We start from the raw sequence: 25,325 nt of genomic DNA, 5'->3' as shown, positions 1-25,325 counted from the left end.
AGTGGATTACACATATTTAAAGTGTGCCACCTGATAAGTTTGATATATGTATTACACCTGTAAACCCATCACCACAATCAAGATAATGAACATATCCAACACCCCCAAAAGTTTCCTTGTGCTTCTTCATACTATAATTCCTCTCTTGCGATCACTGACTGGCCTATAGCCATACCTTCACATTGGGGATGAAAACACTGTGGATGAGCCAGGTGTGGTGACTTGCACCTGTAATCCCATCTATTTGGGAAGCTGAGGTGGGAGGATTGCTCGAGGCCAAGAGTTCAAGATCAGCCTGGGCAACATAGTGAGGTCCCATCTCTAAAAAATTAGCTGGGCATATGAGCATGTGCTTGTAGTCTCAGCTATGATAATGCCACTGCACTCCAGCCGGGGCAAAAGAGGGAGACCCCCACCTCTAAACAAAAAGCACTGTGGACGACATTGTCAGTGGGAAGGAAGGGTCCAGCCTGGTAAAGAGATTTAGCTTTTTGTTTAATGGAGTTAAAGTGCTGCATCTAGGATGTCCTTGAAAAAAAAGTTACTGAATCAAAGTATTTAGGGGTCAAAATCTTGATCTTTTGAACTGCATCACTTCATGGAATGCTTGGTTATTTGAAATGTGGCAGGCCGGGCGAGGTGGCTCATGCCTGTAATCCTAGCACTCTGGGAGGCCAAGGCGGGAGCATTGCTTTAGGTCAGGAGTTACAGACCAGCAAGAGCAAGAACGAGACCCCCGTCTCTACTGAAAAATAGGAAAAATTAGCTAGGCAACTAAACATAGAAACAAAAAATCAGCTGGGTGTGGTGGTGCGCACCTGTAGACCTAGCTACTTGGCTACTTGGGAGGCTGAGGCAGGAGGATCACCTGAGCCCAGGAGTTTGAGGTTGCTGTGAGCTAGGCTGACACCATGGCACTCTAGCCCAGGCAACAGAGTGAAACTATGTCTCAAAAAAAAAAAAAAAGAGATGTGGCAAAAACTTGTTTTCTTCTCTCTTGCCCTTTTCCAATCCATTCTTTACTGAAGAGTGATTTTTTTTTTCAAGATTAGAGTGCAGTGGAGTCATCAGAGCTCACTGCAGCCTCAAACTCCTGGGCTGAAGGGATCCTCCTGCCTCAGCCTCCTGAGTAGCTAGGACTATGCTGGCTAATTTAAAAAAAAATTTTTTTAGACACAGGATCTGGGTATGTTGCCCAGTCTGGTCTTGAGGAGTTCAATCCTCAAGCAATCCTCCTGCCTCGGACTTCCAAAGTGCTGGGATTACAGGCATGAGCCACCCCACTGGCCAAGAGTGATTTTTAAAATTAAATTTACCCAGAGTTGGAATAGTTTATTTTTTAATGAAAAGTAATAGCATTAATGAGATAGGCATTTAGAGTAGTTGTACATAAAATGAGGGACAGGTTGTTGTATGGGTTATTTTGTAGCATACATTTACAAGACCAGACATTTTATGGTTATAAAACACAGTTTTTTTGTACTACAAATTAATTGGTCCTATATTAGTACTCTTCATTCGTATTATGTGTAGCCATCTGGGGTAAAAACTTACACTAACCCTTACTTCTTGGATGGCAGTTTATAAACTTTTAAAATTTTTTATGTTTTAGAGATAGAGTCTTGCTCTGTCACCCAGGCTAGAGTGAATTGGCACAATCATATCTCACTGCAGCCTCAAAATCCTGGGCTCAAGCAATCGTCCTGTCTTAGCCTCCCAAGTAGCCCTGACTACATGTATGTGTAACCATGCATGGCTAGTTTTTTTTGTTTTTGTTTCTGTTTTTGTTTTTTTATAGAGATGGGGTCTTGCTTTGTTGCTCGGGTTGGTCTCGAACTCCTGGTCTTAAGTGTTTCTCCTGCCTCAGCCTCCCAAAGTGTTGGGATTACAGGCATGAGCTTGTACATGAGCCACCATGCCTATCCTCTAAACCTATATAGTATGGTCCATTGAACTCTTCAACTGGGGCAAACAACCCTACTGATCATCAAGTCCATGTACTGGTTTTTGGGGGTGGGAGGAAAAACTCACCAGATACCTTTACAAATTTATATCTCAGAAAGAAGTATAGTAGTTATCAGGGGCTAGAAATAGGGGAGAGTGGGGAGTTATTATTTAATGGGTACAGAGTTTCAGTTTGGGATGATGAAAAAGTTCTGGAGATGAGCAGTGGTGATGGTTGTAAAACAATGTGAATGTACTTAACGCCATTGAACTATATGCTTAAAAATGATTAAAATGGCCAATTTTGTGTTATGTATATTTTACCAAAATAAAATAGTCTTGATACTCAGCAACTTTTATTAGAAAATACAAAGCTGAGCACATTAAAATAAATTTGGAATTATAGCATGAAAAATTACACACTTACAGTAGTCTATAATCCTTTTCCTAGTAGTACACTGGGCAAAATTGACTAACAATGACTGCAATCAATAAGAAAAGAATAAATATACTCTTCAAATAGCATTGATCAGGCAACTATACATGATACTAACTTGACATACGAAATACTTAGAAACAAATTACATTAACAATTTTCAGTGAAAATTGTGTTTTCTAGACTTGTTTTGTGATACTTGCATATTTTTAACAATAAGGAAATTATTCTTAAAGAATATATAATTTGGCCAACTTAGTGTTGAAGAGGCTCAACCCCAGATTTGTGTTTTTACTTTAAATTCAGTTCTTTCATCCATATATTGCCTGAAATATAAATATGATCATACTGCAAACATCACTGTTCCCAACTCCATTGCTCTCACAAAATCATTCCCTACTTATAACTCTTCAATGGCTTCTACGTGCAATTAGAACAAAACCCAATCTTGTTTCTATGTCTTCCTAGGCCCTGCAGGACTGGGCCTTCACTCCCTTTCCAGTTCCCTGCTAGGCTCCTCCATGCACAGTAGATTTCCCCCAGCACCATGGATTCTACTCAGTTCCAGTAGACAAGTTTCTTTCCTTCTGAAAAGCTTCCTTTGCATAGCCTTTCCCTCTGCCTTAAACAATTCACCACCCAAGTCTTTCTCACATTACTGGCTCCTTCTTACCCTTTAAATGGGCCTTCCCTGACCACTCTGGTTCTCTGGGTTTTTTCTTTTTTTCTTTTTTTTTTTTTGGAGACAGGGTCTTGCTCTATCACCAGCGCTAGAGTGCAATGGCATCATCGTAGCTCAATGTAGCCTCAAACTCCTAGGCTCAGGCAATCCTGCCCTCAACACCAGGCCTGGCTAAATTTTAATTTTTTTTAAGAGATGAGAGTCTCATTATTTGGCCTAGGCTGGTCTCGAACTGCTGGCCTGAAGTGATCCTCCTGCCTAGACCTCCCAAAGTGCTACGATTACAGGCCTGCACCATCTTGCCCGGCCCACTCTGGGTTTGTTTTTTTTTTTTTTGAGACAGAATCTCGCTCTGTTGCCCGGCCTAGAGTGAGTGTGCCGTGGCGTCAGCCTAGCTCACAGCAACCTCAAACTCCTGGGCTCAAGTGATCCTCCTGCCTCAGCCTCCCAAGTAGCTGGGACTACAGGCATGCGCCACCACGCCTGGCTAATTTTATATATATACATATTTTTAGTTGTCCAGCTAATTTCTTCCTATTTTTTTCTTTTAGTAGAGACAGGGTCTTGATCTTGCTCAGGCTGGTCTCGAACTCCTGAGCTCAAACGATCCGCCCGCCTCGGCCTCCCAGAGTGCTAGGATTACAGGCGTGAGCCACCGCGCCCGGTCCCCACTCTGGTTTTTAAAACCATCCTGATATTTGCTATCCCAGAATTCTTTTCATAACCTTTATAGCATGTTTCCCCTCAAAATGTGAAGTGTTTGCTTATTGCACCTCTTCTCCCACTAAACTGCAGCTCCCTGAAGGCAGACTCTTTGTTTCCCTTACCACTGTGCCCCCTCCCGCTTGAGTTTCAATGAATGTTTGTTGACTGACTACATACAATGGAAGAATTGGAGGTAGGAAATAAAGCTGTAAAATTGGTTAGTAAAAGGGATGAATGCTTATTCTGTTCAATTTAGGAAAGCTGACTTGAAACCTGAGGGATTTTCAGGGTCCTACTTCTTCCTTCATTTGTCCATGGAGTAATATCTGAAATTTATGGCCTGGAGTGGTGGCTAACGCCTGTGATCCTAGCACTTTGTGAGGCCTAGGCAAGAGGATCATTTGAGGCCAGGAGTTCAAGACCCAGGCTGGGCAATAGGGAGACCTTCATTTGTACAATAACAAAAAAATTAGCAAGGTGTGGCGTGGTATCATTCCCTTGTAGTCGCAGCTACTGAGGAGACTGAGGTCGGAGGATCACAGGATCACTTGAACCCAGGAGTTTGAGGTTGCAGTGAGCTATGATAATGCCGCTGCACTCTAGCCCCGGCAACAGAGCAAGACCCTCTCAAGAAAAAAAAAAAAAAATTATTGAGTACTTTCAGGGACTATGCTAAGCACTACACATGTACTACAGAATTTCATCCGATGACCGGCTCTGCAGAAGTAATCAACCTTTATTATCCTCATTTGCCAACAGCCATTAATGGTGGAGCCATAGTTAGGTTCAAATAGGCCATATCCAATTAATCCACAGTAATCGACACCTCTTCAGTCAACAATAGGTATTTTATTAACATACTTTTCGGAGAAACCCCCTAAATTCCCTGTTTACCTACCTTGGGACCGAAACCTACTATAGGCGGTCGCTAACACTTCAGGGGGATTCCCGGAGAATCTGAGCGCCCTCGGTGGAGGAGCAGCAGCGGCTCCAACCACGCGCCGAGCTGGGCGGTCTCAGGACTCCCAGGAGTGCGGGGGAGGAAGGAATAGGGCCCTGCGCCTCAGGGTGGTGAGAGGGGAAGGGACTCTATGCCTCGCCCACGCCCGCCCGGGGTTCGGGATCTCCCCACCAGAGGCGGAACCACTGTGCGTTTCCCCAACTACAAGGCGCGTCACGAGCTAGGGCGGCTTAGCCCCGCCCACCTGCTCCGCCTCTTGTCGGGTCTGGCGCTAGGACCCCACGACCCTCGACCCGGCCCTCTCCCCGCCCCTCCGGGCCAGACCCAGCCCGCGATTGGCGATCATGGGCGCCGTTCCCGCCCCCGCTCCTTCCGTCACTGCCAAGATGGCGCCCGTGGGGGCTGCCGTGGCCGCTGGAGCCGGAGAAAGAGGCGGAGGCAGCCGCGGTCGCGAGGGGAGGGGGAGTCCCGTCTGACTGAGACGGCAGGCCTGGGCGGGCGGGGGTGCAGCGCAGGGCGGAGCGCAGGGCTGGGGATGAGCTAAGCGGGCTCAGAGCGCCGCGGCATTCAGCCCCTCGTGTCCCGCTGCCGCGCGTGAGGGGATCCGGCGCCGTTCTTCAACCTAGACCCGCTGCTCGCGCCGGAGCCAGCGGGGAGGTGAGTGCGGGGGCAGCGACGCAGACAGTAGTGGCAGGTGGAGCTGTCACCCGGAGAGGTGACAGCCGGGGGCGCGGGAGTGGGGCGGCCGGGCTCGGGGAGGCGGCACGGATGGCCACGACCTCCGCCTGCGGGCTTTTAGAGCTGGGCCGTCCTCCGCGGGCTCGGTCCGCCCCGGGATGGCGCGGCGGTGCTGAGAGTAGCACCCGCGCCTCTGCGTCGGGCGCGTGGGGGGCTCCCGTGTTTTCATTCCAGATTTTCCATTCCGGGCGGGCCTGGGGCTGTTGTTGTTTGGAGGTGGGGGCGGGGAGGGGGGAGGTCCTGGAGCTGGGATTTTTGACAAGCCGGTTACGTAAGTCGAAGGTGGCTTCCCGGAATCCCACCTGCTCGGTATTTTAAACGAGCGGCGGGGGAAGCCTGGGGAGCCCGGAGGATCGCTTTTCTCCCCGGGGTCTGCCCAGGCTTCCCTGGCCCGCGGGCGCCGGTTCCGCGTGAGCCCGGCCAGCGTCCAAGTTGGCCAATTTTTTCCAGTCTTTTTGTGTGTGTGTGTTTGTGTGTGTGTGTTTGGTGGTGGTGGGGCACGATTCCCGGTTACCTTTGAAGTTTATCGCATTCTAGGGGGAGGAGAAAAAAAGAAAAAAGCTTGTGACCTCAAATTGGGTCGCAGACAGCTTTTCATTATCGTGCTTTAAATGGCACATGTGCTGGAAGATTTTTTGTTGTTCCAATGTGCTTTTGATTCAAACGTATGGTTACGCCTGGAGCCTTAGAGAGAGGTTTTTGTCTTACAGGACAGTTATTTCTTGTTTGCAACAACAGGACATCAGTCAACAGGCATGTATTTATTTGAGGAGATAACGCGTGTCAGCCAGCTAGAGACCGGTGAGGGCAGAAATTGTATTACTCCGTGAATATGTTATTCTTTAAAATGTGTTATATGTTAATGAAAAGAATAGCTCAAGTGTAAAAGAAACAGTCTTACAAGATTACAAGCTGTTATTTGGTGTGTATATAGTCTCATTCTGTTTTTAGTCTGTCTCTTCTCTCTTTGGGGGAAGGAGGCATAGACACTTGTAAACAGCGTAGCCCAGGTTACACTAAATCTACTGGAATACATTTGAGATTATTGTAAAAAGTATTCTCTGAGGGATCTAAGATTGAGTAATAAGGACTCTTGGGCAAGTTATTCAATTTATGTTGATAGTAGTTCTGGGATTCAGCTTCTGAAAACTTAAGTATACAGAGTTTCTGAGCTATTTGAACCCTGTTTGAACATATAATAAAAGATTACATTTTGCTCCTTTTAGGAGAACTTTGTTTTGGGCAGAATTAAACATTTTGGGCGATTTTTACTTCATTTTCACAATTTCCCTTTGTACCACAGCTCTCAGCAGAAGTCCAGAATAGCATATGTTATCATCATCATTATATATAATGTTACATAATTTTCTTTTTCTGAATGATTAAACATAGACCTACTTTGCTGTGGAATTTTTGTAAGAATGTACTTGTTAGGAAAATTAATTGATCTTGATAACAGCTTAATAATGTGAATAAATATGAGTAAATTTGGGACTGAGCTCTAAACTTATGTATACAAATTTATATTTTTTAAAATTAGTGAAGCAATATGAATTTTTGTTTGTGCAGGAGAGCCAAGAAGCTGATGTTGATTTGTTCTGAACTTTTCCACATGAATTAGCACTGGTTTAAATAGTTATTGATTCTTAAGTTCCTGGAACTGTTGCCCTATGTCTGGCAACTTGAATAATATTTAGTATAATTGGGAGGTTATAAGAAGGAAGGGACAGAGTATACAACATTTACTAATTCATTCAAAAAATAGTAAAAATTATGACAGAGCTGCAAAAGAAAACTTATTTTCCCATTCAGTGATATTAGTTACATTATCTTTTTTTGTTTGCAGAATTTTTCTAAGCATTCTATGTACTGTGAAAACCTAGTTTAGGCTGGGTATGGTGGCTCACGCCTGTAATGCTAGCACTCTGGGAGACCAAGGAGGGAGGATTGCTTGAGCTCAAGAGTTCAAGACCAGCTTGAGCAAGAGTAAGACCCCTGTCTCTACTAAAAATAGAAGAATTAACTAGGTGTTGTGGTGGGGGCCTGTAGTCCTAGCTACTTGGGAGGCTGACGTGGAAGGATCGCTTCAGCCTAGGAGTTTGAGGTTGCAGTGAGCTACCATGATGCCACTGCAGTCTAGCCAGGGCGACAGTGTGAGACTCTGTCTCAAAAACAAAAACAAACAAACAAAAAACCCTAGTGTAAGCGCTGATGCAGATAGAGATGTCTGGTATATTATAAATCTTGTGCTATTCCTATTCAAATTGATGGTACATTATTCTAAGTGGAAAACAAAAATGACTAGCAGAAAAATTGACTTACTATTCTTTGCCTTCTCTGATGTCAGAGACTTATCTTTGTGGGACTTTCCTCTTTTCTTCAAGAGACAGAAGAAGAGAGTGACTGAAGAAAAATTGATAAATTTTTCTTCGTTTCCTGTTTATTTTTTTAATACCCTGGATTGATTATTTATTATTCAGAAGAATTTGTGGAAGGATGGTGGGGGTGGGGGGAGTCAAGCAGTCCACACTTTATGACTGTATATCATAGTTATCCCTTTGAATTCTAAAAGACCAGTGTAGAGCTTTACATTGAAGAAATGATTAATTTATATAGTATGTTATTATAATAATGAAAAAATATAATTTTTTGAGACAGGGTCTCTGTCACCCAGGCTGGAGTGCAGTGGCTCCATTATAGCTCACTTTAACCTTAAATTCCTGAACGCAAGTGATCCTCCCACCTCAGCCTCCCAAGTAGCTGAGACTACAGGCACACACCACCATGCCCTGATAATTTTTAATTTTTTAAAAAAAGACAGGATCTTGCTATGTTGCCCAGGCTTGTCTTGAATTCCTAGCCTCAAGTGATCCTTCTGCCTTGGCCTCCCACAGTGCTGGGATTCCAGGCACAAGCCACCTGCCCTAGCCTTAGTGAAAAAATTTGAATAGTCAAAGTGCCTTATGGGAATAGCAAAATTGATGATAATCCATGTGATGGATGCAGCTGTCAAAATAATAGTTTCAAAAAGTATTTACTTGTTGGGCACCGTGGCTCACACCTGTAATCCTAGCACTCTGGGAGGATTGCTTGAGGTCAGGAGTTCGAGACCAGCTTGAGCAAGAACGAGACTCGGTCTCTACCAAAAATAGAAAAAATTAGCCAGGGGTGATGGCGCAAGCCTGTAGTCCCAGCTACACGGGAGGCTGAGGCAGGAGGATTGCTTGAGCTCAGGAGTTTGAGGTTGCAGTGAGCTATGATGATGCCACTGTACTGTACGTGGGGCAATGGAGCAATAATCTGTCTCAAACAAAAAAAAATTACTGACATAAAGTACAATATAATGTTAAGAGAAAAATCAGACTATAAAGAAATGTATACCGTGTTATTATCACATGTATAAGTGGCAAAAAGATTGATAGAAATTACATGAAATATTAACAGATGTTTTCTCTGGATGATAGGATTATGGGTAATTTTTATTTTAGTGTTTATACTTCTCTCTGTTCTCATTCTGAGCAGTTACATTGCTTTTATTATTACAAAAATGACATAATATTTTCAAGGGTCACAGGAGAAAATATTGAAAATCTCACATAACCTTTGCTCCTACAGGGAAACTGTCTTAGGATTCATTGGTAGCAAAACCAATCCAAAATATGGTGCTCGTGGAAACAACTGCTAATTTAGGTGAAGGTATTTTAATTACTAGCACCAACCTTATAATAGTTTTATACATGTGCATTTTTATATCAATGTGCATTGCTTCTTTCCAGCCTCCCTTCTGTTTGCTTGCTATACCAAAACTGTTTTGTGTTGACAGTGCCACCTATTGATGGACTCCTCAGTCTTTTTTTTTTTTTTTTTTTTTTTTTAAATTTCAGCTCATCATGGGGGTACATAAGTTCAGGTCATATACATTGTCCATGTCCCGCCCATCCCCCCGAGTCAGAGTCCCAGGCGCATCCGTTCTCATTCTCCAGAGAGTGCACCTGGCACTCACCATACAGTCATACCTCCATCCCCTCCCCCCCCCACCTCCCCAGGTCTGCACCTTCAAGCATGACCATTCCCCAGAGGGTGTGCAACGCACTCGTCATGTAGGCATACACCCATCCCCTCCCCCCACCCCCCATCCCAGTCTGATATCCAATTGGTATCCTTCCTTGATGTACATTTAGGTGATGATCAGGGAAACCAGTTTTCTGGTGAGTACATGTGATGCTTATTTTTCCATTCTTTGGATACTTCACTTAATATAATGCGTTCCAGCTCTCTCCAGGAGAACCAAAGAGATGTCGTATCACCGTTATTTCTTATAGCTGAGTAGTACTCCATGGTATACATATACCACAGTTTACTAATCCATTCGTGGATTGATGGGCACTTGGGTTGTTTCCACATCTTTGCGATTGTGAATTGTGCTGCTATAAACATTCGGGTACAGGTGTCTTTGTTAAAGAATGACTTTTGTTCTTCTGGGTATATGCCCAATAATGGGATTGCTGGATCAAATGGTAGGTCTACTTGAATCTGTTTAAGGTATCTCCATATTGCTTTCCATAGGGGTTGCACTAGTTTGCATTCCCACCAGCAGTGTATGAGTGTTCCTATCTCTCCGCATCCACGCCAACATGTGTTGTTTTGGGACTCCTCAGTCTTTTTCTCATTACTTCATCAGTCAATAGGCAGTGGTCTTCGAATGTTTATGCGATGCCAGGTAACTGAGAATACAAAGGTAAATGAAACATGATTTCTGCTCTCAAACTCTGGCTGAGAATGCAGTTCTTTTTCTTTCTGGACCATCATTGCATATTTTGTACTGTGCTTTTCCTGTTTTACTTCTGATAGCCTGGCACTTCAGGCAGTATCTTTTTCCTGGTGCTCACATCCTTTTGTAACTTTCTTAATGGTAAACAGATTTTGAGTTCCAGACAACCAATTTACAAATAAATTTTTGGAACATTACTTGATTAAAGGTTAGGGAATCTTATATTCAGATAGGCTGCATATATGTTTATCTGTGGCTATTATAATTTTTAAAATGTGACATTTTCTTGGTTCCTTCTTTTTGCTTCCTTTTGTAAAAATCACAAGTAGAAAGCAAGAGAGAGAAGACAGGCTATCAAGAAAAAAGAGGTAGAAAGATATTAAGGGAGTTTTCCTGCTAGTGCTGTACTTTATTTTCACTGAAAATAGTGAGTCATCAAAATGTATAGTAGGAGATACTGTTTCTGGTATACTTTGCTAAAACCTATCTCTCTCTTTCTCTTTAATTTTGAAATATTAAGGGGGTACAAATGTTTTTGTTACATGAATACATTGTATAATGCTTAAGTCAGTGCTTTTGGTGTGCTTGTCATCATAATAGTGTTCATTGTATCCAATAGATAAATTGTTAATCCCTCACTTCTCACCTTCCCCCCTTCTTGGTTTCCTATGTCCTTTATATCTTTTTGTGCCCATGCATACCCATCGTTTAGCTCTCACTTAATAGTGCGAATATATGGTGTTTGGTTTTCCATTCTTGAGATACTTCACTGAGGATAATGGTCTCCAGTTCCATCCAAGTTGCTGCAAACAGCATTGGTGGTATAGTGGTGAGCATAGCTGCCTTCCAAGTTGCTGTAAATGACATTAATTCATTCCTTTTTATGGCTGAGTAGTACTCCATGGTGTATATATACATATTTTCCTTATCCTCTCCTGAATTGCTGGGCACTTAGGTTGATTCCACATCTTTGCGATTGTGAATTGATAAAATGCCTTCCTTTCCTTTGGGTGGATACCCAGCAGTGGGATGGCTGGATTGATGGTAGGTCTAAATTTATTTCTTTGAGGAATCTCCATACTGTTTTTGATAGAGGTTGTACTAATTTGCAGTCCCACCAACAGTGTATAAGCATTCCTTTCTGCATCCACGCCAGCATCTATTGTTTTTTGACTTTTTGATAATGGCTGTTCTGATAGGGTAAGGTGGTATCTCATTGTAGTTTTAATTTGCATTTCCTTGATGATTAGTGATGTTAAGCATTTTTTCATATGTTTGTTGGCCATTTGTCTATCTTCTTTTGAAAAACTTCTGTTTGTGTCTTTTGCCCACTTTTTAATGAGGTTGTTTGTTTTTGTCTTGCTGATTTTTTGTTACTGTATTTGCCTTTGGGGTCTTAGTCATACATTTTTTGCCGAGGCTGAGGTCTAGATGAGTTTATCCTATGTTTTCTTCTAGAATTTTTATGGTTTCATGCCTTACATTTAAATCCATTTTATCCATCTCAAATTAAATTTTGTACATGCAGAGAGATAGGGTCCTGTTTCATTCTTCTACATGTAGCTATCCAATTTTCCCAGTACCATTTATTCAATAGGGCTTCCTTTCCCCAGTGTATGTTGTTGTCTGCTTTGTTGAAGATCAGTTGGTCATAACTATATGAAAACTTTTCTCTTTTGATCCATGTAAAAATGTAGTTTCTATATGTATGTTAGGTGCATATACATACATAAACTCACACAATTTAGCTGTTTTTGTTTTAAAATGAAAGCTGAAATATGAAGAACAGAAATTTCTTAAATTTCTTTTTATTTTTGCTGTAATATTTTATAGATGAGACATTTTTATTTTTGAAAAGTTTTAAAAATAAAATTACCAAAAAATGTGGTATACACCCACATACCCACATATAAAATGTTAACATTTTTCATTTTTGTTTCAGATATATATTTAATATAAAAGAACTATGTATAGTTATCACACTGAATTCTAAAAGACCAGGTGACACTTGACAGACATGAGCCAGCCATGTGAAGAACTGAGTGAGGAAAGAAGGATCCTTTTGGGGGAATGTCAAGTTCAAAGCTTTGCAGTGCCAGGAACTTGGGATGTTTGAGAACAGAATGGCACCCATTGTGGTTAGGTATAGGGAGCTAGGGTGAAAATAGTCCATGAGGGCCTGTAGAACTTACTATATATATGTGAGGTTCCATGCAGTACATTGTTCATCATTCACAATCATCCATTATCTCAGTTTTGTAGATAAGAAAATTGATACAATATTCTGTGTTGGCCGGGATTACCTCTTTTCCTCATATTTATTCTTTATCTTACTGCAGTCTTATTTCTACTTCTTCATATCACTAAACTGGCTCTTACTAAAAAGTAACCAATGACAGTAATTCTGTTGACTTAAAAGCAACCAATGACAGTAATACTGTTGGTCACTTTCTCAAGAAATTCTGCCTCTGACTTCCACCATACCATTCCCTTCTGTGTATTCTGGAGCTTCTCCATGTGTAAATCACTTCCTTTGAGGGTTTGCCGCCTTCTGCCTGTCCATAAGAAACGGTGTTCCCCAAGTTGTCCAGTTGCTCTTCTCAGCCTTCACATTTTCCTAAATTACAGTCATCCCTATAGTTTCAGTTACCATGTATCTACCATGTACTCCCCAGGCTGTTTTTCCAGTATCAGTATCTTTCCAAAGCATCAGATTATCTTATCTAACTGCTTACTTATGATCTCCACCTTAAATTCTTCTTATCCAAACTGAACTTATTTACCTACCTAAAGTTTTTCTTTGATTTGTCTTTGATTTGATTTGAATTTGATTTGTCGTTCTTTGAAAGACATCAGGGACCTCTACTGACTTCTTCATCCAAGGAAGAAACTTAGAAATCATTCATGATTCTTTCGTCTCTTTATCTCTCATTCCTTACATCCATTCATTTATTGAATTCTGCTGCATTTATCTCCTAAATACTTTTTGAATCAGTCATTTCCCTAGCATCCTTGTTCTAACCACTGCCTTATTAAGAACTATTTCCTTATTTTTTTCGCTGGTTTTCCTTTCTTCAGTTTTATTTCCCTGACATTCACCTTCTCAGAATTGCTAGATTGGTATATCTAAGACACAAATCTGGAAATTCTTCATTGACTCCTCATTGTCAACTAGATAAAGTCTGAACTCCTTTACTATGTCATTAAAACTTCCTATGATTTGGCCTTTGATTGGTTCTTTCGTCTTAACTCTGGTAATTTCTGCTTTTCACTTTCTACTGCAGCCATAGAGAACTACTTTTTCAAAATCCCGAATATACATGCTGTTTCTAGATTATTGACTATTGCTTATGTAGTTCTTCTGCCTGGAATGTCTTTATTCCCTCCTTCCCTTTTCATTTTGCCTATTTAACTACTTTATATCTTCTAAGACTCAGCCCAGGCATTACTTTCTCCAGAAAGCCTTCTCAGATCCATACTCTTGTCTGGATTATTGGGTCTCTTCTGGAATAATCTACTACTAACTGTGTTATATCTCAAGCATCTAGAACAATGCCTGGGCCAGAGATAGCACTCAGTAAGAATTTGTTGAATGAATTATTGTAGTCTTGGAGAGGCAGTATAAAGTGGTTGGCTCTGGACCCAGACTACTTGGAATTGAAACCTGGCTTTGCTATTTGGCTGTCTGTGTTAACTCTGTGTACCTTAGTTTCTGCCCCTGTAGATGGGGTTAATGATGTCCTAATAAGGCTGTTTGAAGCTTAAATTTGTTAATGCCTGTAAAATACTTAGACCAATACCTGGGACTTAGTAAATGTTCAGTAAATAACTTATTATAACTATTTAGAGTATTTGAATTTATGTCTGCCCCATTAGACTGTGAATTAGTGAATGATAGAACAAACCAACTAATCCTGGATTTTAAAATGAAAGATACATTCTTAGCTTTTTTTTTTCATTCCTAGCTGTTTAGAATGTCACAGCAAGTTGACCATTAGCCTTTCCTTCTAGTAGCTCCAACATTTGGTATCCTGTCACAAATTTGAAGTTGGCAGTAATGATGGTTAGTATTTCTTAATTAGACTACTTAATCAGTTGCATATTTTAAATTCAGCATACTTTTCTTATTTCTTTTCTTTTTTTTTTTTTTTGAGACAGAGTCTCACTCTGTTGCCTGGGCTAGAGTGCCGTGGTGTCAGCCTCGCTCACAGCAACCTCAAACTCCTAGGCTCAAGCAATACTCCTGTCTCAGCCTCCTGAGTAGCTGGGACTACAGGCATGTGCCACCACGCCCGGCTAATTTTTTCTATATATTTTTAGTTGGCCTGCTGATTTCTTTCTATTTTTTAGTAGAGACAGGATCTCACTCTTGCTCAGGCTGGTCTCAAACTCCTGACCTTGAGCGATCCACCCGCCTTGGCCTCTCAGAGTGCTAGGATTACAGATGTGAGCCACTGCACCTGGCCCCTGTTATGGATTAAGGTGTATGGGGGTAACTGTGCTAAGATTGTGCTTTTTTATTTGGGAGATAAACTGAAGCATTTTGTAGAGAAAGGTTGAACAAGGGACAGAATAGGGAAATTGGAAAACTTCCCAGCAACTTCTGAGCCAGACCTGCACAGTACTCCATCACTATTTAGTTTAAAATAATTCTCAGAATATTAGACACTCATAATCAAATGTAATTTCAGTAATTACTTTCTAGAGGCAATATAAGTCATTAAAAATTATCAATACCTCTGCCTTTTTCCATTATTGTAAACAGTTAAGACTTGTTTGCTTAACATCTTTTTTATGGCAATCAATGCTGAGTTTTTCATAAACATTTTATTTTACCCTAAATTTAACATCTCATTTTTTTCTGAATACCAGAACTATCTATATAATCTTGGATAATTTAATAAAATTACTTTTTTTTTTTTTTTTTGAGACAGAGTCTCGCTCTGTTGCCTGGGCTAGAGTGCCGTGGCATCAGCCAAGCTCACAGCAACCTCAAACTCCTGGGCTTAAGCGGTCCTCCTGCCTCAGCCTCCCAAGTAGCTGGGACTACAGGCATGCGCCACCATGCCTGGCTCATTTTTTCTATATATATTTTTAGTTGGCCAGATAATTTCTTTCTATTTTTAGTAGAGACGGGGTCTCACTCTTGCTCAGGCTGGTCTCGAACTCCTGACCTCCAGCGATCCAACCGCCTTGGCCTCCCAGAGTGCTGGGATTACAGGCGTGAGCCACCACGCCTGGCCGTGCTTGTTTTATTTTTATCTCTGAACTTGCTGTTGCATGTATAGATTTTCCCAGTCTTGCTAAGTTTTGATTATGTGAAACTAGTCAGTTTCATATGTAAGTTTGTCTTCTTTTGAGCCTGAGAACAATACAAATTACTGGTATTTATTCTCTTTCAGTATCCATTTGAGAATTGTTACTAGACAAATTAATTTTTTTTGGTCTAAATTGCCAAAGGAAACTTCTCTTTACTAACTAACCAATATCAAAGAAAAATGGAAGACCTAATACTGTACAGTTGACCCTTGAACAATGAAGGGGTTAGGAGAATTGACTCCCGTGCAGTAAAAAATCAGTGTATAACTTCTGACTCCCCCAGAACTTCACTACTAGTAGCCTACTGTTGACTGGAAGCCTTACTGATAAAGTCAATTAACATGTATTTTGTATTTTGTATGTATTATATACCATATTCTTAGAGTAAGCTAGAGAAAAGAAAATATTATCAGGAAAATCATAAGAGAAAATATATTTACTGTTCATTAAGTGGACGTGGGTCATCATAAAGGTCTTCATCCTTGTTGTCTTCATGTTGAATAAGCTGAGGAGGAGGAAGAGGAGGATTTTGGTCTTGTTCCAGGGGTGGCAGTGGCAGAAGAGTTGGAGGAGGTAGAAGTGAGGCCAGAGAGGCAGGCATACTCAGTGTAACTTCTATTGAAAAAAATCTGCATGTAAGCAGACCCGCATCGTGTTTGTCAAGGGTCAGCTGTGTCAGTCTTATTTTAGAAGCTAATGCCATATATAGGCATACCTCATTTTCTTGTGCTTTGCAGATATCATCCTTTTTACAAATTGAAGGTTTGTGAGAACCTTGTGTCGAGCAAGTCTATGAGTGCTATTTTTTCAATAGCATGTGCTTACATTTTGGTAACTCTAACATTTCCGAGTTTTTCATTATTATATCTGTTATGGTGATTTGTGATCAGTGATCTTTAATGTTACTACTATAATTATTTTTGGGTGGCATGAACTATGGCTGTATAAGACAACAAACTTGATCCATAAATGTTGTGTGTATTCAGACTGCTCCACTGACCAGCCATTCCCCCCATCTCCCGCTTTCTGTCTCTCCCCCCCAGTCCCTCCCTCCCTCTTGACGTCTCCCTATGTCCCCCCCATTCTCCCTATTCCTGAGACACAATATTGAAATTAGGCCAATTAATGATTCTACAGTGGCCTGTAAGTGTTCAAGCGAAAGGAAGGGTTGCAGGTCTCTAAATCAAAAGCTAGAAATGATTATTCTTACTGAGGAAGGCATGTTGAAAGCTGAGATAGGCCAAAAGTAGGCCTCCTGCTCATTAGTCAAGTTGTGAAGGCAAAGGAAAAGTTCTCAAAGGAAATTGAAAGTGCTACTCCAGTGCACAAACGAATGATAAGAAAGTGAAACAGCCTTCTTGCTGATGTGGACAAAGTTTGAGTGGTCTAGATAGACGATCAAACCAGCCACAATATTCCCTTAAGCCAAAGCCTAATCGAGAGTGAGGCCCTAATTCTATTCAATTCTGTGAAGGCTGAGAAAGGTGAAGAAGCTGCAGAAAAAAAGTTTGAAGCTACAGAGGTTGGTTCATGAGGTTTAAGGAAAGAAGCCGTTTCTTAACATAAAAGTGCAAGGTGAAGCAGCAAGTGCTGATGGAGAAGCTGTAGCTAGTTATCCAGAAGATCTAGCCAACATAATTGATGAAGGTGACTACATTAAATAACACATTTTTAATGTATATGAAACAACCTTCTATTGGAAGAATATGCTTTCTAGGATTTTCATAGCTAGAGAGGAGAAGTCAACGCTTGGTTTCCAAGATTCAAAGGACAGGCTGATTCTCTCAGTAGGTGATAATGCAGCCAGTGACTTTAAGTTGAAGCCAAGGATCATTTACCATTCTGAAAATCCTAGAGCTCTTAAGAATTATGCTAAATCTATTCTGCCTGTGCTCTATAAATGGGGAACAACAAAGCCTGGATGACAGCACATCTGTTTACAGCATTTTAAGTCCACTGTTGAGACCTGCTACTTAGAAAAAAATATTTATTTCAAAATATTACTGTTCATTGACAAGTTACCCAAGAGCACTAATGGGGTGTACAAGGAGATTAATGTTGTTTTCTTGTCTGCTAATACAACATCCATTCTGCAGCCTACGGATTAAGGAGTAATTTTGGCTTTCAAATCTTATTATTTAAGATATACATTTTGTAAGGCTATAACTACCATAGATAATGATTCTTCTGATGGATTTGGGCAAAGTCGATTGAAAACGTTGTAGAATGGATTCGTCAGTCATAGATGACTTTGAAGGGTTCCAGAATTTAATGGAGGAAGTATGATAACTGCTTATGTGGTGGAAATATCGAGAGAACTAGAATTAGAAATGGGTCATGAAGATGTGACTGAATTGCTGCAGTCTTATAATAAAACTTGAACAGATGAAGTGTTGGTTCTTATGGATGAGCAAAGAAAGTGACTTCTTGAGATGGAATCTCCTCCTGGTGAAAATGCTGTGAACGTCATTGAAATGACACCAAAGGATTTAGAATATTCCATAAACTTAGTTGGTAAAGCAGCAGCAAGGTTTGAGAGGATTGACTCCAATTTTGAAAGAAGTTTTACTGTGAGTAAAATGCCTCAGAGAAATCTTTAATTAAAGGAAAAGTCAATCAGTGCCACATACTTCATTGTTGTCTTTTAAGAAATTGCCACAGCCACCCCATTCTTCAGCAACCACCACCCTGATCAGTCAGCAGCCACCAACATCTAGGCAAGACCTTCCACCAACAAAAAGATTACAGCTTGCTGAAGGCTCACAGGATTGTTAGCATTTGTTAGCAATAAAGTATTTTTAAATTAAGATATGTACATTTTTTATTTTTTATTTTTTTGAGACAGAGTGTCACTGTTGCCTGGGCTAGAGTGCCGTGGCATCAGCCTAGCTCACAGCAGCTTCAAACTCCTGTGCTCAAGCAATCCCACTGCCTCAGCCTCCCGAGTAGCTGGGACTACAGGCATGCGCCACCATGCCCGGCTAATTTTTTCTATATATTTTTAGTTGTTCAGCTAATTTCTTTCTATTTTTAGTAGAGACAAGATCTCACTCTTCCTCAGGCTGGGCTTGAACTCCTGACCTTGAGCAATCCTCCTGCCTCAGCCTCTCAGAGTGCTAGGATTGCAGGTGTGAGCCACCATGCCCGGCCAAGATATGTACATTTTTTTAGACAATGCTATTGCACACTTACTACAGTATAGTGTAGACATAACTTTTATATTCACGGGAAACCAAAAAATTCATTTGACTTGCTTTATTGCGATATTTGCTTTATTTCAGTGATCTGGAACCTAATCCATAATATCTTTGAGGTATGCCTGTAATGACTGTGCTATTGGGAAATGCTTTCTTTTTTTAAAGGTATCTTTTAGCACTGAGTATTTTAGTTGAGGACTCTGAAGTGCCATGTCTTCAGAGAAATGGGTGTAGCTCAATGGAGAAAACTGTGTGATGATATTTTTGGCTTGTTAGACAGGATTGGCTATTATCACTAGAAAAGATATACCTCACTCCTTTTTTGGTCAAAATTGTAATAGGTTGTATTTTTTAAAATGATTTATTCAAATTCTAATATATTCCCTACCCCTTACTCTCATTTTTCTGAATATTAGAACTTTGTGATAGAATTTTATTCATACCGACTACTGAAGTTGTATTTATAGGATGTTATTTGAACCTGCTGTGGTTGGTGAATATTTTTCATTTTCTTATGCTGAGGAATGTCAAGGCTTTTTTTCCTTCTGTGATTAATTGATATTTTGATATTCCTACTTTACCTTTCCTTTTTTGCGGTTTGCTTAATCAAATTTCTTTCGTTTGTAAATAACCAAATTCAAACTAACTTACTCAAAAAAGGGAATTAATGGCAAGGATACTGGGAATTTCACAGTACCTAACAATAAAAGTAGAGCCAAGGCTCGTGAAGGGGACAGGAACCAGGAACTGAATACTCATCAGTAACCCAGGCAACTATGTTCTTACTACCGTTGGGCAGCATAACTTCTCTGTATTTCCCTACTTGTCCATTTTATTTTTCTATCTCTGCATGTTGTCTTTCACCACTATACATGGCTGCACATGTCTTCTCACTCTTAAGTTCATATATTTGCTTATGGTTCTGTGATTCCCTTCTAAACTACCCTGGGAGAAAATTCAGTTTGAGGCAAGTATCTATGTCTGATCTAATCAGCTATGGCTGATGAAGCCAAGATTTCATAGAACATGACTTTCAGGCCCAATTTTTATGTGAAGGGAGTAGATGCAGGGTGCACAGATCTCAGTGGACAGATGTGTGGGTAAATAGATATTCTAAAAGGTGGCGATTATAAAGGAATACTAACTGATGAGGAATAAAATTAAGATTTTTTATGAAATAAGAAAAGATACCTCTCAGTGACTTTATATAGTAGTAAAGAACTTAAATTATTTTATCTCCAATCCACAGGTGATTTTTGTGAAAGATGTAAAAATGTCTCCCCTTTTCAAGTAAAACCCAACGGAGATGATTTTTTAGCCTTTGCATACAGAATTTGAAGTTTGAGTCATATTATTTTATTAACACGTGTTTGTTGATATATACCTTCTTTAACCTTATATTAATAACATAATACATTATGTCATTGTTTAGCAAACATTTACTGACTGCCTACTCTCTGCCAGGGAGTGTGCTAAAACAGATATTTACAGAGATTAAGATGTAACATTGCCTACTGTCAAAGAATTCATAATCTAGTTGAGTAGATATTCAAAAAAATAATTACCGTATTCATTTGATAATCATAATAGAGTTATATGCAGGATATTCTTGTAGCATAAGAAGAGAGAATGACAATCTCTCATGGGGAAAAGGGTAGGAAAGACTTCAAAGAGCATGTCTCAAATATTACATAGGAGTCGGCCATTGGATTAGGGGTATTCTGGTAGAAGGAACTGAGTTTGCAAAGGTGGCAGGGAGTCGTGTAAAGGGAGAACTATGAGTAGTTCAGTATGACTGAAGTGAATTTTTGTGCCATTTAACTTAATGAAACTTAAAACGTTTTTCATACCTGTCCTTCACGTGGTAGTGATTACTGCCTTTTTCAAAGGACAGTTGTAGATTTTAGAGTATTCTAATTGTTTTGTTCTGTAACTTTGATGTCACTTGTTAGAACGAGATGTCACTGATCATTTGTTTTCAGACTCCTTTCAAATTTTTCCAGTAGTGGTTGGTTGGTTTGTTAGTTTGCTTTTATGATAAGTTAGTTTTACTTTTTTTCCTGTTCAAGCATAGAACTCTTTATGGTGGATGACTGAAAATGGTAGCTTATAAAGAACATCATTTCCAAAGCTTATAAATAGCATAGTTTTTATGAAAGTAGATGTGTATAAATATTATGTATCCATAAAATTTTTTAAAAAGTGAAAATAATACATAGTATAAGCCTAATCCAATTTTAAAAGCTACATCTCTAAAATGATTGATCAATACTAAAATTTTATAATTTTAGATAAAAGAACATATATATATGTTAATTTATAAAATATTGTTTTATATCAGTTTTTTCCCCTATAAAATTGTACCTACTACCATTAAACAAAACCAGCATAGGCAATTAGCAGAATGCTTTGTACTTCCCCTCTCTGATCTACTCTTGATTAACACGTTTACTTCTCTTTTCAATTCCTTTATCTACTCATTCATGATTCCTGCTTCACCCCATCATAAATAACCAACCTGCCAAACAAAAACCCCCCTAAAAGCCCAAGTTGACTATTCTGAGAAGTGACTGAGGTGAGAAGGAGAGAAGGGAGGTAGTTTTGGCCAGCTTTATGGAGGCAGTGGTGTGTGTGTGTGTGTGTATGTGTTTGAAGCATTAAGTTTCTTTTTCATATAGCAAACTCAAAAATACCACCATTGTCACCAGGGTCACAAATTGTGACTGTTTCTGCACTTCCACAAACCCACCAGCCTTTTGTCACTTTTATTCTTCAAATATGCTTCCCCCTAGTTTTATTGAGGTATATTCAAATATGCTTTTTTTTTCTTTTCTTCTATTTTTTTTTTTTGACAGAGTCTTACTCTGTTGCCCAGGCTAGAGTGCCATGGCATCAACTTAGATTACAGCAACCTTCCACTCCTGGGCTCAAGCAATCCTCCTGCCTCACCCTCCCCAGTAGCTGGGACTACAGGCATGTGCCACCATGCCTGGCTCATTTTTTATATTTTTAGTTGCCCGGCTAATTTCTTTCTATTTTTAGTAGAGACAGGGTCTTGCTCTTGCTCAGGCTGGTCGGGAACTCCTGACCTCCCAAATTTATGTTCTTATACATCTCAGAATCCCCACTGTAGTTTTTTTTTGTTTTGAGACAGAGTCTCACTCTGTTTCCCGGGCTAGAGTGCCATGGCGTCAGCCTAGCTCACAGCAACCTCAAACTCCTGGGCTCAAGTGATCCTCCTGCCTCAGCCTCCCAAGTAGCTGGGACTACAGGCATGCGCCACCATGCCTGGCTCATTTTTTCCATATATATTTTTAGTTGTCCATATAATTTCTTTCTATTTTTAGTACAGATGGGGTCTCGCTCTTGCTCAGGCTGGTCTGGAACTCCTGAGCTCAAACAATGTGCCTGCCTTGGCCTCCCAGAGTGCTAGGATTACAGGCATGAGCCACTGCGCCCGGCCCCCACTGTAGTTTTTGTGTGGCATTATTTTATGTTGTTTGCTTGTTTCCAATCTAGAACTTGTCAGTGATAGGAAAATTTATCTCAGAATTAAGGAGCTGGGTCTTCATTGGGATTTAATAGATGATCACTTTCTGCTTTCCTTATCTTTTGTGTGCACATATATGTCCATGTATAGTTGTCCCTTGGTGTCTGGGGCATTGATTCTAGGACCAGTGGCGAATACCAAAATCCACACATACTCTAGTCTCGCATTAGCCCCGTGGAACCTGCAGATATGAAAAGTCAGCACCTCTGCATATATGGGGCTTTTGCATCCCACAAATACTGTATCCCCATTTGGTTGTGGATGTGGAGCCTGCTGATACCAAACCCACTGATACCAAGGGCCAATTGTATTTATTGAAAAAATTTGAAGTTCAGAGGTCAACTGTTTATGTGTTTGTGTAATCATGTTCAAGTATAATGTTTCAGATGGCTGAGTAAATGTGACCAAGTCTTTCCACACTATATAGGCTTATACTTGTTGCTTTGATTTGTTTCTATGCCTGTTTTGTAAGGGGGTATTTCTTTTGGAAACATTATCGTTTCCCTTCATAGGCTATATTTACTTTCTGCTGAAATTATACTATGTCACGGGATTAGGGACAGTGAGATTGAGGGATTGGGAGGGAGATGTATGTGCTTATAAAAGGGTAACACCAGGGACCCTTGTGATGGAACTGCACTGTAGTTTGACTTTGATGATGGATGCATAGTATGCACGTGTGATAAAACTGCATAGAACTAAACACACACACACACACACACACACACACACACACACACGAATACAAGTCAAACTGGGGAAACCAGAATAAGATAGGTGAATTATATCAATGTTAATATTCCATCTGTGATATCTTGCTATGGCTTTGTAAGATGTAACCATTGGGAGAAACTGGGTGAAAGGTATACGAGATTGCTGTTATTTCTTTCAACTGGATGTGAATCTACACTTATCTCAAAGTGAAAGTTTTGATTAAGAATAACAGAAGTTTAAAGAAGTCTGTGTTGAAATATAATGGTTTAACACATGTAGCTATAGGAAGCACATTGGTGTATCATTTTGTGGAACATGATTTTCCATTTACAATCAAAGGATGCTCTACTAAATAGATTTTACTAATTTTCTATTTGAAGTTTTCTTGTGCATGTATGGAAGGTAAAGCAATAGCTGTGGTGTGTTGTCTTCATTAGCAGAAGAACATTGCAAACACTTAAGTGATGCCAGTTTTATATCTGTCTCATCTGTGTCAAATAGAAAATCAGTTAATTCTAATAAAGGTTCAATATTTTCATACAATTCAGGGAATCAAAGTAAAGTTTTTGAAAGTTCACTGTGTCAAAGAGGAAATATTTGGTATTGTGAATGCTTGTGTAAATTAATATAAAAAATTCAACATTGAAGAAAATGCTATTTGTTTTTTGAGTAATAATATGAATATTAAGGTTAATGGAGCATAGAGTCATGGTTAAAACAATGTTCTTACTATTAATATATTAAGAAATTCAATGTAGCAGAAAATGTATTTGGAATTAGTTATAGCACATTCATAATTATATCTAAATTCATAATTATATCTAAACAAGCTTAGTATTCTACCAATAACTATAATTTTTAAAATTTACAAGTACTTTTATATATATTTTATATACAGTAGAAAATTTTAACTAGAAAATTTTTGTGATAATCTGTTGATTTTTAAAAAAGCTTTAGCAGGTCAGTATTTTTTTTTAACTTAGTTTCAATTTTATTTTTCTTAGAGTATAGAACCTTGTCTTATATATATAAACTATTCAGGAGTAAAAAGAAAAATAAGGTGCTGATCGGGAAATGAGGAGTGAAAGGGAGCATTAGTGTGGAATACTTAGAGGGAAAGCTTACATTAAATAAAGCATTAAATAGGAAGCTTTGCTTGGAGACAATTATAGATCGTGTATCTTTGGAATAAAAGAGAAAACTATTGGGATTAAAAAGAATACATAGAACATAGTTAATTGCTATATAACTGATACAATGTATAAGTATATTACCACAAAAAGGTAATGTACAGTGAAAAACTAAGTTCTAAGAGAATCCCAGTAAACTTTAGGGTAGGAGGTATCTGATCTATACGTAGGTGGCTGCCTACAAGGTATTTTGATAACTACTGAGAAGGGCCTGTAGATGCTTCAGCGTAGGTGGCTGCCTACAAGGTATTTTGATAACTACTGAGAAGGGCCTGTAGATGCTTCAGCTCTTCCTGTGTGTGTGTGTGTGTGTGTGTGTGTGTTTTAATAAATAGATTTAGTGGGTACAAGTGGTTTTTTGTTACATGGATGAATTGCATAGTAGAGAAGTCTAGACTTTTAATATACCTATCACCTGAATAATGTATATTGTACCCAAAAGGTAATTTTTCATCCTACATTGCCCTTCTACCCTCCCCTTTCTGAGTCTCCAACGTTCAGTAAGTCACTCTATATGACCGTGCATACACATTGCTTAGCTCCCACTTATAAATGAGAACATGTGGTATTTGGTTATTTGTCCTGGGTTACTTCACTTAGAATAATGGTGTCTAGTTCCATCCAAGTTGCTGCAAAAGCGAATATTTCATTCTTTTTGATGGCTGAGTAGTAGTCCATGGTGTGTGTGTGTGTGTGTGTGTGTGTGTGTTTTCTTTATACACTTTTCAGTTGGTGGGTGCTTAGATTGGTTCCATATCTTTGCAATTGTGAATTGTGCTGTGATAAACATATGGGTGCAAGTGTCTTTTTTATAAAATGACTTTTCCTTTGGGTAGATCCCTAGTAGTAGGATTGCTGGATTGAATGGTAGATCTACTTTTAGTTTTTTGGGAAATCTCCATACTGTTTTCCATAGAGGTTGTGCTAATTTACATCCCCACCAACAGCGTATAAACTTTGCCTTTTTACTGCATCTGTGCCAGCATCTGTTGTTTAACTTTTTAATAATGGCCATTCGCAATATTTCATTGTAGTTTTAATTTGCATTTCCCTAATGATTAGTAATGTTGAAAATTTTTTATATGTCTGTTAGCCATTTGTTTCTCTCCTGTTGAAAA

General features: G+C 39.7%; 1 protein-coding gene across 11 annotated transcripts in view; it reads left to right on the top strand.

The window, feature by feature from the left end:
• The window catches only part of DENND4A (DENN domain containing 4A), a 145,066-nt gene that overhangs the window by 11,140 nt on the left and 108,601 nt on the right, over positions 1-25,325 (top strand). For 5 of the 11 annotated variants that reach the window (XM_045541189.1, XM_045541198.1, XM_045541161.1 and 2 more), the window contains exon 1: positions 5,198-5,385. The exons of 1 other annotated variant lie outside the window; for it this stretch is intronic. The gene's annotated coding sequence lies outside the window, so the exon portion shown is untranslated. Of the gene's footprint in view, positions 1-5,197; positions 5,386-25,325 lie in introns of those variants that run through there. 5 more of the 11 variants (XM_045541237.1, XM_045541231.1, XM_045541224.1 and 2 more) reach the window with 2 other exon arrangements.

The sequence above is a fragment of the Lemur catta genome, chromosome 1, assembly GCF_020740605.2.
Source record: "Lemur catta isolate mLemCat1 chromosome 1, mLemCat1.pri, whole genome shotgun sequence".
Classification (NCBI taxonomy): Eukaryota; Metazoa; Chordata; class Mammalia; order Primates; family Lemuridae; genus Lemur; species Lemur catta.
Note: the sequence above shows the minus strand (reverse complement) of the source record. Positions and strands in the feature narration are given on the sequence as shown.